The sequence below is a fragment of the Physeter macrocephalus genome, unplaced genomic scaffold (genome assembly GCF_002837175.3).
Source record: "Physeter macrocephalus isolate SW-GA unplaced genomic scaffold, ASM283717v5 random_209, whole genome shotgun sequence".
Lineage (NCBI taxonomy): Eukaryota > Metazoa > Chordata > Mammalia > Artiodactyla > Physeteridae > Physeter > Physeter macrocephalus.
This window is the reverse complement of record NW_021145495.1, coordinates 49,130-54,894: the sequence shown is the minus strand read 5'-3', so window position 1 is coordinate 54,894 and position 5,765 is coordinate 49,130. Positions and strand designations below refer to the sequence as shown.

The 5,765-nt window shown below is 52.3% G+C and overlaps 1 protein-coding gene across 3 annotated transcripts in view; it reads left to right on the top strand.

The window, feature by feature from the left end:
• RAB5C (RAB5C, member RAS oncogene family) overlaps nt 1–5,765 on the top strand; it is a 22,634-nt gene that overhangs the window by 8,645 nt on the left and 8,224 nt on the right. Inside the window, exon 1 of one of the 3 annotated variants that reach the window (XM_028484670.2) lies at nt 1,940–2,231. The exons of 1 other annotated variant lie outside the window; for it this stretch is intronic. The gene's annotated coding sequence lies outside the window, so the exon portion shown is untranslated. Of the gene's footprint in view, nt 1–1,939; nt 2,232–4,695; nt 4,827–5,765 lie in introns of those variants that run through there. One more of the 3 variants, XM_028484669.2, reaches the window with a different exon arrangement.

Here is a 5,765-nt window from a genome sequence, read left to right as displayed (position 1 = left end):
CGGAGAGGCTGGCCCCGGGAGCCGTGGCCGCGGAGCCTCCGCGCCCGGAGCCTGTGCTCCGCAACGGGAGAGGCCACAACGGTGAGAGGCCTGCGTACGGCCAAAAAAAAAAAAAAAATTTAAGATAAAAAATCAGCCTAAAATATTGTTCTTTGGCACCAGGGCTCCTGAGAGCAGCCATCATCCCTCAGATCCCACAGCAGGAACTTTGACCTTGTTCCTTGTTAGTTGGGCAGCCTCTGACCGTAGCATGTGTGGTGTCTGAGCAGGAGGAATTTGGTTTTGCTAGATCTGATACCTGATTCTCTTTTCCCCTGCTTGCCTCTGAAGCATGACCTCTGCCCTCTGCTCTCTGTTTAGGAGCTGAGGGCAAAACAAAGAGGGTGGAAACTTAAACTGACTTTCTTTTTTTTTTTTGGTAAAGACAGGAAGAGTTTGTGAGGTGTCAGTTGTTGGTATGAGCAGCTCGATAAACAGGTGTTCCTGATGAGCCTGACTTTCTGCAGAGGCTCTTGGAGTCTTTCTGGGCCTGGGGCAGCAGCAGCTGTCCCGGCTGGTACTCCTGTGGCCCCTGCAGAGACCTTCCCAAGACGGAGGGGTCAATGGGCCCTGTATTGTTGAGATCCTAGTTAGCGCCGCCTGAGGAAACAGTAACTGCGTGAGCATAAACAGCTCGAACACAGAGTGATCGTGAGGCTTGTGGGTCAGCTGGTCTCCTACAGCCGTCCTGACTGGCTTCCACATGACCTCTGCTCCATCCTGGGGCCGTGGCAGGTATAGGCTGTGGCCAGGGAAGAAGCTGAGCCTTGTCCAGTTCTCTTTGTGTTCTACCTGGCACCAGCAGGTGAAGAGCTGGGGCGGTGGGTGGGGAGGTGAGCCACCACACAGCCTTGGTCCCATTCCCCCCACACCCCGGACCCTGTACCCTGTAGCTGGATGCGTGTGTGGGTTTGTGCCACCGAAAGTGCCAAACTTCAAACTGGGCTTTTGCTTGAGGCTTCTTAGGGAGCTGCCCTACCTGCGGCCGGAGAGTCTGCCGCAGCCTTGCTGGCTGAGGTGTGCTGAGCCGGAGGCCAGGCCCTCTTAGGGAGATAGTCTCTAAGGAGTAGCACTCGTAGGGCCGAGAGCCCCCTGGTGCCTCTTCGAATCAGTAGGCAGCATGAGCCTTGCCTGGTGCAGCTGTAGGCCGACCGCTGTCTGGCTGGCTTTCCCCATGACCCCACCACCCAAGCGCCTGGCTCCTCTGTGGCCAGCGGGGCTGGTGAATGAGAACCCTAGAGCTGCCCCTGAATCCCGGGGCCCTTCCACAGATGGTACGGGCAGCCACACCGGCCAGGCTGTGTCAGCAGATCCCTGTAGATAAGCCCCTGCACGCCCCCACCCCCGGCAGCCTTCCTCCTTATGGGCACAGGAAGAGAGGGACTGGAGGTTTTCATCCTGGTCCTGAAAGTTAGCGCTGACTCTGCTTCTCCTCCTCTCCAGGGAGCCCGTCTGTGGTTGAGAGCTGAGAAAGCAGCTTGGAGATCGGAGAAGGATTTCTTGGTGCTCTTGCTGGGGCAGGGCCGCGGGAGGCTGGGGGTCTGTCCTCAAGAGTGGCGTCCACCCAACTCGGCCTGGCATCTATGCTGAGCGACACAGCCGGTCTTCCCAACAAGGGAGAGGGCTGCAGGAGCAGCTGTGCTCTGTCCTGGCTGCTCCTGGCACAGTTCCAGGTTCAGCCCGGACACCGGGCAAGGACCACTCGGTCATGTGTATCCAGGGTTTAAGCCTCTGGTGCCCCTGCACACTGGCCCCTTTTGCAGGTGTTGGTGGAGTTCGTGGACTCCATGCTCACAGGCGTCACTGTGATGCAGGAGTCTAGGCACTCAGCCCCAGTAGAGTCTTACTGTTGAAAGGGGAGTGAAGTGACACTGCTCCCAGTTAAGGGAGTTGGGCGGGCTGGGGCAGATTTAAGGGCCTGCCCCAGCGGTAGGGGGGCCCCCTCTCACTCTCAGTCCCCCTCTGGTATGATCTCCCTCCCTTCCCCTTGGAAAGGGAGTTGTCTTGCAGTGGCTCTGTAAAGGCAGCATACCCTTCCTCTCCTGCTGCCATCTCCCCTAAGCCCCCTACTTACTGGTGGAAGAGGCTACAGCCCCGGCCTGACACACCCTGTCAGCATTCTCCCCGAATCTCAACCTGCACCGTTAAGCTTCTGGCTTCCAGGGCCCAGCTTCTTCTGTGACACGCTCCAGGTGAGACACAGGCTCTCTGTGTGGCAATTCCATAGTCCTGGTCACACAGGGAAGACACCTCTCTCTTTGATTCCACCCCTAAACCCCTTTTCCCTCTGCAGATACGCTCTGGACTGCTTGGGGAGTGCAGAGCATCACACCATCATAACCTTTTTCTCCCTGCTGAAAAGACTTAAGCGTCAGCTTCTCTTTTTACTATCATGAAGCTTTAAACAACTTTAAAATTCTTTAGCTCACAGTTAAGTACAAACAATAAATATATTCTTAATATGTATGCAGCAGGCACATTTGTTTATGCTGAATCCTGCTACCTTGCCCCTTATTTGTTTGGGTATCTTTGTTCTCTTTTGGTCCTCTTCTAATTCAGACATCATCTTTTTCATAGTCTTTTTTTTTTTTTTTTTTTTTTTTTTTTTTAATGACCGCGTTGGGTCTTCGTTGCTGCGTGTGGGCTTTCTCTAGTTGCGGAGAGCGGGGACTACTCTTCGTTGCGGAGCACGGGCTCTAGGTGCGCGGGCTTCAGTAGTTGCGGCACACGGGCTCAGTAGTTGTGGCTCGTGGGCTCTAGAGCACAGGCTTCAGTAGTTGTGGCGCACTGGCTTAGTTGCTCTGCGGCATGTGGGATCTTCCCGGACCAGGGCTCGAACCCGTGTCTCCTGCATTGGCAGGCGGATTCTTGACCACTGCGCCACGAGGGAAGCCCCTTTTTCATCGTCTTTACTCTGAATTTTTTTATACTAAGACAGAAAATATTTTATGTACAGGGGAGCTAGATCGGTATCATATTTCTAAGCTTTAATTTTTCATTGCTGTATGCAAAATTCTATACCAGCATCATTTTTAACCTTTTTATTGACATGTAACTTACATACAGTGAGGCTTACAAATCTTTTTTTTTTAATAAATAAACGTATTTATTTATTTTTGGCTGCGTTGGGTCTTTGTTGCTGCGTGCAGGCTTTCTCTAGTTGCGGCGAGCGGGGGCTACTCTTCTTTGCAGTGCGCGGGCTTCTCACTGCAGTGGCTTCTCTTGTTGTGTAGCCCGGGCTCTAGGTGCGCGCGGGCTTCAGTAGCTGTGGCTCGCAGGCTCTAGAGTGCAGCCTCAGTAGTCGTGGCTCACGGGCTCAGTTGCCCCGCGGCACGTGGGATCTTCCCGGACCAGGGCTCGAACCCGTGTCCCCTGCATTGGCAGGTGGATTCTTAACCACTGTGCCACCAGGGAAGTCCTGAAGCTTACAAATCTTAAGTGCATTTTTACATTTGTAGACATCCATGTATCTCCTTCCCAAATCAAGATATAGAACTTTTCCATCCAGCAGCGTGTTTTTTAAAATTTGATACAAACTCCTTTTCCCACAGTTAAAAGCCATATTTTATTAAAGCATAGACAGAAGGTGGTGGCCCCATTATTCTTAGTGGATGTGATGACGTTATTAATATTCTTGGGTTTTCTATCTCTGATGGTGGAGCCTTGCTGGAGTTATGAGTCCTGGGCTCGGGCTCTTCCACCACCTGGCTGTGACCCTGGGCAGGTCACCTTGCCTCACCTCCATCTCCTTCTCTGTAAAACTCTGAAGAGGAGTTTTGAGCTCTGACAACCAGTGAGTCAAAGCTACTAAGTTAGGCTCTTAGTAGTATAACAACCCTGCCGTTCGTTAGAACCTCATCTTCAGGAGGGTACTGTACCATGCACAACATGTGTTGTTTCATTTAACAACTCTGTGTGATTGGTATTAAGTAATACCATTTTATAGATAAGGGACTGAAGCTGACAGCGGTCACTCATCTGCCTTGGCCAAGGTCACTCAACTAATAAACGGTGGAGCCAGGCTTTAACCAAACCCAGTTCAGCCTCCCAAGTCCTGACTGCTAGTTGTGCTAGGAAGGAGCGTGGGGACCTCATGGGGCTCTTGGCTTGTGTTGTTGCTTCAGATTCTTCTTTCCTCTGTCTCTGCAACCAGCTCGAGGCCTGCGTAGTCCTGCTGTGAGTCTGCCCTGTGGTCCTGGGTGCCAGTAGTGGTGGTTTTCCCCTTTGAGGATGAGCTGGGTTCTTGAGTCTATGGGTAAATCATCTCCCCTGCTGTTCTGAGCATTTTAATGTCTTCCATCTTAGCTTTTGAACCTAATTACCTCTCCCGTGTCCCCTGATTTTTTCATTTATTCTCCTTAAGCTAACAGGTTGCTTCTGATGTCCTCTTGCCCAACTCTCAGGGTGTTAAATATTCAGGAATGCTTTTATCCAGAGTAAAGTGTAGCTGAAGAGTCGCCGGCCAGAACCGCCTCCAGGGGCCCTGGGCCAGCTTGCTGGGTTCTCAGCACCACGCCCTCCCCACTCCTCTCCCTGTCCTGGTCCCAAGGGGCCCCAGGCTAACCTTGAGTGAGCAAGTCTAGAGCAGACCGGCCTCTGGCCAAAACAAAATCTGGTTGGTTTCCTTAATCTGCTCACTATCCAAGCTGTGCCGGGACTCTCAGCTAGAGGAAGTCTCCGAAGCAAACAGGAAGCACGAGAGACACCCACCAGCTGGAATTGCTCACTCTTTACCAGAAGGACAAAGAGTATGAAGTGGGTGACTTCATGGATTAGAGAAGAGAAAGGTGAACATTTCGAGTGGAGGCTGGGGGCGGGGAGGGGCGACATTCCAGCAGCATCTCCCATCTTGGAGAAGGCTTCAGGTGTTGAATAAAGCCAGGAACCAGTCTCCACCCCCAGCCTGATCCACCTGTATTGTCCACGGTACCCATCTGGGGGGCGCCTTTCTGTTTCTCACATTCCTCCCTCCTTCCTGTGTCAACTGCAGCTCTTGGGCTTAAATCAGCCTCCTAGAATCACTTGGGGATTATTTTATTTTATTTTATTTTTTTGGCCGCGCCGCACGGCTGTGGGATCTTAGTTCCCTGACCAGGGATTGGACCCGGGCCCTCGGCAGTGAAAGCTCCCCGTCCTAACCACTGGACCACCAGGGAATTCCTGGGGAACTTGTTTTAAAAACATTGATTTCTGGACTGCACCTGTAGAGATTCTAGATTCAGTTGGTCAGGCTTATTTTCTAAACGCCCCGGGTGATTCTAACGAAAAAAAGTTTGAGACCCACTGACCTTCAGTGTCCAGAGCAAGGAAGAGCAGCGTCCTGCTCTTCTTTCCTCTTTCTCTCCCCCGTTGGCCCCACGATGGGCTGGGCGTGTGCCCATTATGCCTGTTCACGGGCGGAGTGTTTAGGAGCTCCGATCCCTTGTGCCCTTTCGTGTGCCCCGTGGGGAAAGGTGTAGGATGCCCCCGTCCTCGAATTCTCTCCCGTTTCCCGTGAAGACGTGAGGTTGGGAGTGGTGCTTGTTCTCGTGGCCTCTGAAGAAACCAGGTTTCTGATTTGGAGCGTGGCGGAGGGGGTCATGGCAAGGAGGGGCCCTCGAGGTGCTGCTCTGCCCATTTCAGCAGCTTCATGAAAATATCCGGGAGGAAATTCATCCCACTTGTGTGTTTTTCCTGGTGCTGGAGAAACTGTTTTTTTTTTTTTTTTTTCTTTTTTTTTTTTTTTT